The sequence below is a fragment of the Alexandromys fortis genome, unplaced genomic scaffold (assembly GCF_014885135.2).
Source record: "Alexandromys fortis isolate MF-2015 unplaced genomic scaffold, M_Fortis_MF-2015_v1.1 scaffold_350, whole genome shotgun sequence".
Lineage (NCBI taxonomy): Eukaryota > Metazoa > Chordata > Mammalia > Rodentia > Cricetidae > Alexandromys > Alexandromys fortis.
Window position 1 is genome coordinate 422,238 of NW_026068263.1, and position 9,122 is coordinate 431,359.

Here is a 9,122-nt window from a genome sequence, read left to right on the forward strand (position 1 = left end):
TATAAGAAAATGCTTGAGCAGAGGTGTGGTAACTGTGTGCCTTATAATCCTTGGCAGTTCAAAACTATTGAGTACTATTCTTGGCCTAGTAACTCAACAGCCAAGGCCTAGTATGAACAGAAAAAGCTCGTGGTTGAAGATGGGTGTTCGAGTACACCAGGAACCAGGTCTAAAAGATTGCCTGGTAGTCTCAGTGAAGTAGGAAGTCAATGGAGGGTTTAGTTTTGTTTAATTATTTTGAGACAGGGCCTCACTGTCTTGTCCAGACTGATCCTGAAGTACTGATCGAGTGGCATTTCCTCCATCAGCCTCTCTGATGGCTGAGGCCAAAGTCCATTGGGGAGTTAGGAGGCTTGATAACTTTCCATTTCTCTATTCTCAAAGGATCACACTGACTTCTAGGTTGATAAAGTGGAAACGAGCAGGGCCCCACCAGAAGCTAGTTATAAGGACTTTCAGAATTAATGGGAGATACAGGGAAGTGAGATTAGTTATAGGTGTGATGGGAGTGAGTAAGTCACATTGTTCAGTGATCTGTGGTTTCAATTTCCTCTTGACACAGTGATCCTCTACTATTTGACAGGGAATGAAATTGTTGAGTCCTCGCATTAAAATACCAGTCATTTTTTTTAAAAAAAATATGAGATATATTTTATGTGTATGAATGTTTTCCTACATGGATTTACATGTACCAGATGCATGTCTGGTGCCTGCAAGGCCAGAAGAGAGTGTCTCTTTCCCTGAAACTGAAATTACAGAGGATTGTGAGCAGTTATGTGAGTTCTAGGTACCAAACTCAGATCATCTGCAAGAGCAACACGTTTTAACAGTTGAGCCATCTCAACAGTTCTGCCAAGTCATTTCTGTAGTGATGGTTAAAAATACACTATGTATATTTTAAAACAAGTTTTATAAATATGCACAGGAAATCACTCAGTTCCAGAGTCTGAAACTGAGTTAATCATTACATGAACAACCCGTGTAATCACCAGAACAAGAACCTTTTTTGCTACCTCCAATTAGAAGTGCTCAGATTTCCTTGGTTTTCTTTAATGTTTGTACATACATGGTGTTTTGTCTCCCATTACTTATATTTACTTTGTATGAAAATTAAACCTATATCTTAATTATATAGCATTCACTGTGTTCTTTTATGTTTTAGTTTATACATGACTTCTTTAAGGTTTTAAATAAATATTACTCAGTTGAGATAACTTGTTTGGCAACATTCTCCACACGCAGATTTTATTGTGTAGCTATGTTGACTAGTACTGCTGGTAGCAGAGACAGTATGCAGCCTTGCTTTTTCTAAGTGGGAAATGTCTCTAATCTTTTCCATTAATTGTGGTAGCACTTTTTAGGACCAAGACATTTAGTTTCACCCTCCCAAGTAACCCCTGCCTCTTATTCTTACTCTACAAGGCATCTGGTAACCCTATTTAGGAAGTTTAATAGACAATCTCACAGATACCCATCAGCAGCTAGTTAGGTCTGTGTAATACCAGATGCCCACTGTGAAGGGAGTGTTCACACTGTTTCATAAAATCTGTTACTTAGCTCTTTGTCCTTGCTAAGTGGAAAAGCTCCAGCAACGATTTCAACATATGTTTTCAGAATAGACTTTTGCAGTAACAGGGACTGGACTCTGAATTTGGTGGTATATTTGTTAGTTGATTTTCTTCTACTGTTGGCTGCTTGGTGGTACTCGTATTACCTTCTCAGCAGCCTTGTGCCTGTGCTCTGTCACCGAACTAGGAAGCTCGTCCTATCAACACTCAAGTTTCTATCTTGTGTTTCATTCACACTTACCTTTTTGAGGATCCTTGCCTTATTATTTGATTTTCACACACTCGTCCCTACCAAATAGTAGTGTCATTGTTGTTCCTTACCAGAATTAACACAGAGGAGACATGTTCTTTATACGTTTATCCTAAGACAAAACATGAGATTTGAAATAGTGTAGTCAAGAAGACACATGGATGGGTCTTTATTTCTTTTGTTGTTGTTGTTTTTGGTTTTGGTTTTTTGATATTTTTTCCATTCAAAATTTCCACTTCCTCCCCTCCTCCCATTCCCCTTCTACTCCCCCACTTACCCTCTTCCCTACCCCTCTAGTCCTAAGAGAGGGCAAGGCTCTCCCCCCTCCATCCAGGCCTAGGAAGGTGTGCATCCAAACAGACTAGGATCCCAAAAACCCAGTACATGCTGAACTGGCCTTGTCTCATAGTCACACTGATGAATACCTTGAATATCACCATAGAACCTTCATTGGGCAATGGATGGAGATACAGACAGAGACCCACATCAGAGCACTGGACTAAGCTCCCAAGGTCCAGTTGAAGAGCAGAAGGGAAGAGAAGTTGAGCAAGGAAGTCAGGACCACGAGGGATTGGTCCACCTACTGAGACAGTGTGCCTGGGCTAATGGGAGCTTATCAAATCCAGCTGGACTGGGACTGAATGAGCATGTGATCAAACTGGACTCTCTGAATGTGGCTGACTAAAAAGCCATTGATAATGGCACTAGGTCTTTATTTCTTAGTGTTATATTTGAGAGGTCTGTATGATAAAATCTGTATGGTATACTGCCTTTTTCATTTGTAGAAAACCTTGGGGGAGTATCAGCTAAGTACCATGAGCTTGGATGTGAATATATTGAACTGTAGAATTCCCAGTCATTTTCTGCAGAGTTTTCTATTTTTTTTGATGGGGGGGGGGGGCATTTGAAGTCTTGAGACAGCATCTCATGTATCTCAGGCTGGTCTCAAAATCAGTATGTAGCTGAGGGTGACCCTGAAAAACTCCTCTACTTTTATCTGGTACTAGAATTATAGCTATGCACCACAACACCTGGTATTTACATGTGTTTGTAGTAGAAAACCTAAGGATTTTTAATTTGATAACAGAATTTTGTTTCCTTTACTCAGAGACTATATCATAACAAATAATGTTGCCTGTATCACTTTTTTAAGTCACTGAGAAAACAATTACTTTTCTCATGACAATCATGGGAACCTAGCTAATTTCCTTCAACATACATCATCGACATGTGACTTAAATATATATAAGAATTGCATATGTTCTGTACAGATAGTGTCCCATTTTGTATAGTGAACATGAATGTCTGTAGATTCTTTTATTTATAATCTCCTATAAATAACTATGTAGGTCATAGCATCTGCCCTTTTCAGGTATTCCTGGACCCTTCCTAGGCAGAAATAAGAAAGTCGTGTGCATATGAGTCTACACTAGGTTTTTGGCTTCATAATACAAGCTGATGTATTTAGCTATATAATGATGAATGCTCAGAGGAAAGACAATGTACGGGTTTAAATAGATAGGCCTAGTACATTAAACCTCTGCTATGGATAGTAGATATTCTTGACTGCCTGACCATTTCAAGAAACAATTTTCATAAAACTTTTCAGGAGATAACTGCACTTCAGATTCCTAGTCCCTTAGAATAAAGAAAGTAGGAAGAGGGTTTGTCGTGCCTACTGAATAATTGCATATGTATTTATTTTGCTATGGCAGAGCAATCCTACTTGTTTTTGTAGTATTGCATTTGCTTCATTCTAGTATTGTAGGAATTGAAAGTAGGTTGCTGGACCATGTCTAAATTTGATTTTCCTTGCTGTTTTTTAAAGCACCTGGATCTCTACTTTCTTTGACTGTTTCTGGTGCTAGAGAAGGAGCCTAGGGGTAAATACTAGGTAAATACTGTACTATCAAGTGACATCCCAGCCCAGAGCTTCTTTCCTAAGTGTTTTCGCCTCCCTGCTTTGGTCTCACAGATCTTAATCTTTACCCCTCCCCCTCCCAACACACACACACACACACACACACACACACACACACAGCATTCTTCTTTTTAAGCAGTGCAGGATGTTTTACTTGCACATTGCTAACTGTCTTCCTTTCAGATGAAGGTCAATTTTGAAATAAATTCAGTTAGTGGGCATATAAAATATATAGACAAACCTACTTTCATAGACAGATTCTCATTTTGGACTTTTTATAGCAGTCTCCACTAACATGATCTATCTTTTTTTTTAACTAGATGATAGGAAAGAATGACAAACGAGGTCTTTTGTGACTTATCTGGTCTCTATCCCAGATCCCTGCAAGATCCACCATCTACAGAGTAAGAGATGGGGACACAATCAACCAGATGGAAATGAAAGGGCAGCAATGCTCACAGTTGACCTTCACATCCTCCAACTAGTGGTGCATTTGGGCTAGTGTGTGGGCAACAAGTGTTTTAACACAGCTCTGAGTCCTGTCTTTTATTAGGAGTCCCTGCTGCCCTCTCCCGCTCAAGGTCTATTACAGGCCTTGAGTACATGTAGCTACAGGGTGAACAGTTGTATCTCCCTCAATGAACACGCTGAATATTTAGCGGGCCTCAGTCAAAAGTTTACCTAAGCTCATTAGTTACTTACAGGTTCTTGCCTAATGTTAGAGGAGAAAGATGTCTATCCCAGAGGCTTTACTTAAGGGAAGGAAACACTTTCTCAGCCTTGAGAAAAACTAGGCCATTTGTTTAATGAGGAGACTTGGGAGTGTAGTACTACTTCTCCCTAGTGCCCAATTGCTCCCTCCCTCACATCAGTTAGGGCAGACAGAGCTAATGAGTTCTCATAGGCACTTAAGTGCCCCAGGGCTCTTACATCTCTATGCCCTTCCCTGCCAATTCCCAGAAAAAAGTACCTTACATGTTTCCTCTGAAGGGAATTTCTAATTGAAGGCTAAACTAGTCTTCCTGGTTTTTTTGTTTATTCCTGAGACTTCTCCAGCATGACCCTGTCTTGTGTAACATTAGTCCAACTTCTGATCAAGTTGAACTTTCTCTTGGGAGTTTAGTATGAACATACATTGAATATCAGTTTAATTTTTGACACTTAGCTTTGAGGAATCAAAGGTCAATAAAGCACTTCCTTATCTTTAACTGAGTAAAAGGCTGGGAAGAATCCAGGAGACCAAAAGGGGAGTTGAACTTAGGGCTCTCAGACACATAGAGAAGTGATGCAAACATTGTGTGTACAAGGCTAATTAAAATTAAATAGAAACACATAGTGAATACATGTATAAAGTACTTGCCTAGCATGCATGAGACCCTGGGTTCAGCCACTAGTACTGGGGGAAAAAAGAACAACCAAAAATAGAAACAATGAATAAGTACGCTAATCTTGAATGCAGAAATATAGGAAGGCTTTAAAGAAATCACATTGTAGAAGTAAATAGGGAGTAAGAGACTATATGGTAAACTTGGAGAGAGGTGGAGAACTTGCACAGCATATCAGTGTGCTAGTGAAAACTCAGGTTACTTAGCATTGTGATGTTGGGCTACAGAAGATCACAAGCCACACTGCTCTTCAGATATCTGCTCTGTCAGTTTGTTTACACCCATTAAAGCCTTCCACTCACATGACTGACACCAGGATGGAACCTACTCAGTTTAATACAAGTGGTGTAGATGCAGGGAATTTTTTATTATTATTTTTAACCAGATCTCTTCTAGCTGTGCCTGGCATCAAACTATAGCAGAGAAGAGAATGTTCTTGAACTTCTGATCCTTCTGCCTCTACCTCCCAAGATCTAGGGTTACAAACCCATGACATTATGCACACAATGCTGGAGATCTAACCCAAAGTTTCAAGAATGCAGTAAGCACTCTATCCCCAGCCCTGTGGTAGCTATTCTTGCAGTGTACCACAACCCATTTTATTTTCATTATGAAAGTTCAAGTGAGAGTGAGTAATAGTTTTACTGACATATCTTTGGCATATAAGAAATATCATATATTTAAAGTGTATAATTTGGTAAGTTTTAAGATCTCTATTCCCATAAAACTATTACTACCATCAGGATACTGTCAAAAAAGTTTTGTGATTTGCCTTTTATCTCTCCCCATTGTTCCCTAGTCAACCAATCATTTACTTGAGTACAAACAGATCATGCCTCTATGGTGACTTTTGTTAGGGAATACTTCAAACCATGTTTTCCTGTGAGTAGTCAAAGGTGAACCTCAGCACACTACTTTACTATCCTTCTTTCTCATTTCCCTCAATAGATTCACATGGTGCTCTGGTTTAGTGCACAGGTAAGTTGATCAGATCTGCACAAACACTTAATTGGAGTTCAGAATTTGGAGACTGCCACATAGTTCATTCTAGAAATAGGTAGAAGAAAACTTGGCTTGTGATTCTAAGCAGGTATATAAAATTGTCTAGGAGACCATGGCACCTGCTTTCGTAAGATTTAAATCCTTTGTGAAGCCACTGAGACCTCAGCATTACTAATTCCTGCCTGAAGGAATATAAAAGATCTTTGTGAATATTCTCGATTTACCTTTATGTCTGAAGCAGAACAATTCGTCAATAAAGGGGAAAGAATCTTGATTATGAAATCCTGTTTTAAAAAGAAGAATTTAGCTAAAGGATGCCTCCATATGACTGGACGATAAGTACCCTCCATACTTACCAGGCTTTTTAGAAAGTATTTGAAAAGTTTGTACCATAATTAAAGCTTGGAAATGCTTTAAAAAAAAGGCTCACCTAATATTTGTTCACTAACACTGACCTCCAATTAATCTCTGTTATCCTAAGAGAGAGAGGCAAGCCTGACTTCCAGCCATCCCCAAATCATAGAACATTCCTGTAAAGGGCAGATTAAGAGGACAGTGCAGGATGACAGCATCATTAAGTCTCGGTATGCCATTATACCCTGATTCAGAAAAGGAATAATTCTGCCAGGTGGGCAAGATGACTGTAGGTAGTACTAATTATTTGAAAAGAACAGTAAGACCTATATATGCTGGTAATTTTTTCTCTTCAAAGGTGGTTTCCTTTTATGTATTAGCCAGAACCACTCACATGTTACTATTAAAGTATATTTCCTTTCTCAGTTAAGTTCTTGAAGTGATTTCTCACTGGGAAGGCATATTAATTTAATAAAACTTTGGCATTGCTTCTAAATCTCAGCTCTTCTCCAGGCAAGAATTCATGACTAGAGGCCAGTATCTTAGTGTATCTTGTTTGGGGTTTAGTTGTTTGGACACCCCTTGACTTTATTTTTACTGCTTGTACCATTTTCTAACTTCTGATTCATGATGGATCAGTAGTTCCTACCAAAGGAGATTGTGCTCTGAGAGTACACTAGAGGCATTTTGGGCAAGTATCCATGATTTAATGAGAAAAGAGCACCTGTTAATGTCATAAAATGAATTGGGACTATAAACTATGTTAAATACCTAAATATCAGAGAACACTCAGGGAAGGCTGCGCCAAGGGGGGTGGGGGGATGACAGTTACCAGACCTCAAATACCTGTAGTGTCCTTATTCATAAATACTGTAGTAGAGTAATAATTTCTAGAACAGAAGAGATCAAGGTGAACAGTCTATGCACATGAGGGTGAACATCTTTTTACCCCTATACCTAATTTCAGACACTTGCCAATGCCAAGAGATCTGAAGGGTGAGATTTTATTTTACTGAATAAACCTTTTCTCCTAAGGGGTCACTCAGTTTCTGTCTTACTCTTGGGTGCTTCTTGGATAATGTGTCTGGGCACAGCTTTCAAGAATACAGGGTCTGTCATTTGACCTGCCTCTTATTGGCATGAAATAGAAGGTTAAATAAACACAATGTTCACAAAAACGCCTGCCACTTATCAAAGATATATGTATCAGGCACATAATGCTGATTCCCTATTCAATCCAATAATTGTTGCTGAGAGACAGGAATTTCTCTAATAAATGATAAAATTACAAGTAAAACTTTTGACTTTGCCCAAGTCTATACCCACTTCTCACCAAGTGGGTGGCTCAGCATTCCTCAAGCCAACTCCGGGTAGGCTTCAGTTTTGAGATCTGTCTTAAGGTTTCTATTGTTGCAAAGAGACACCATGGCCATGACAAATCTTATAAAGGAAAACATTTAATTGAGGTGGTCTATTACAGTTCAGAAGTTCAGTCCATTATCATCATGTCAGGGACCATGGTGGCCTGGAGGCAGACATGGTGCTGGCTATATCTTGATCAGAAGGCAACAGGAAGTGGTCTGTAACACTGGGTGGTATCTTGAGCACGTGAGACCTTAAATCCCATCCCAGTGACACACTTCCTCCAACCAGACCACACATGCTCCAACAAAGCCACATCCTAATAAAGCCCTATGAGCTTATGGGGGAGGGCAGCAAATACATTCCAGCTACCACAGCATCTAAGTTCCAGAGCATTTCCCTATAAATTTAAAGATATATAAAAGATGCTTTGTCCTATCAGTTCTTTGATATAGAATTCTTGTATGGAGCTACTTTTATGTTTTCTAAGGTATTTAGTTGACAGTTCCATACATTTATAAATTAGATCTTGATTAGACCACTCTCAACTTCTCTCATTCCCATTACCAAATCCTCCTCCACATGTCTCCCACACATATTCAGGTTTTTTTTAACCCAATTGTCTTCACTTAGTGCTACACACATGCTGTGGGTGTGGGCAATCTAGGAATGGATGACCTACCAATTCCCAAACCACCAAGGAAAGATGAACTCTGCCCCCACCACTATTTGCCATAAACTCACAATAACTCTTCACTTTGAAGTGTGGCCTCACAAATCCCTCCCCCATCTATGCTGGAATGTTGACTGGCTTGATCTTTTGTAAGTAATCATAGCTGTTGTAAGTTCATAATTGCAACTCAACTTTTATTTCATGTTTGTGAAAAGGAACTAAATGTGAAGATTTGAGAAAGTATAGCTAAGCAAGAACAATATTGAGCAAATTATTTTCTAGCTTTATTCACCACTGTGAACTTCAGGCTGACTTTGAATTCCTGATTTTTCTGTTTCCACTTTCTCATTAGTAGGCACTCTGTACTTTCATACCTATTATAATATGTTGATATATATGTATATATCATATATGTGAGAAGTTAGAATTTGTGAATTAAGTGTGTGTGTGTGCATGTGTGTGTGTGTGTGTGTAAGAGAGAGAGAGAGAGAGAGAGAGAGAGAGAGAGAGAGAGAGAGATGCTTGCACTGGCTCTACCACTAACTATATCCTAGCCCCAGAATTTTGATTAAAACAAAATTACAATGAGTTTCTCATAAGTCAGTAG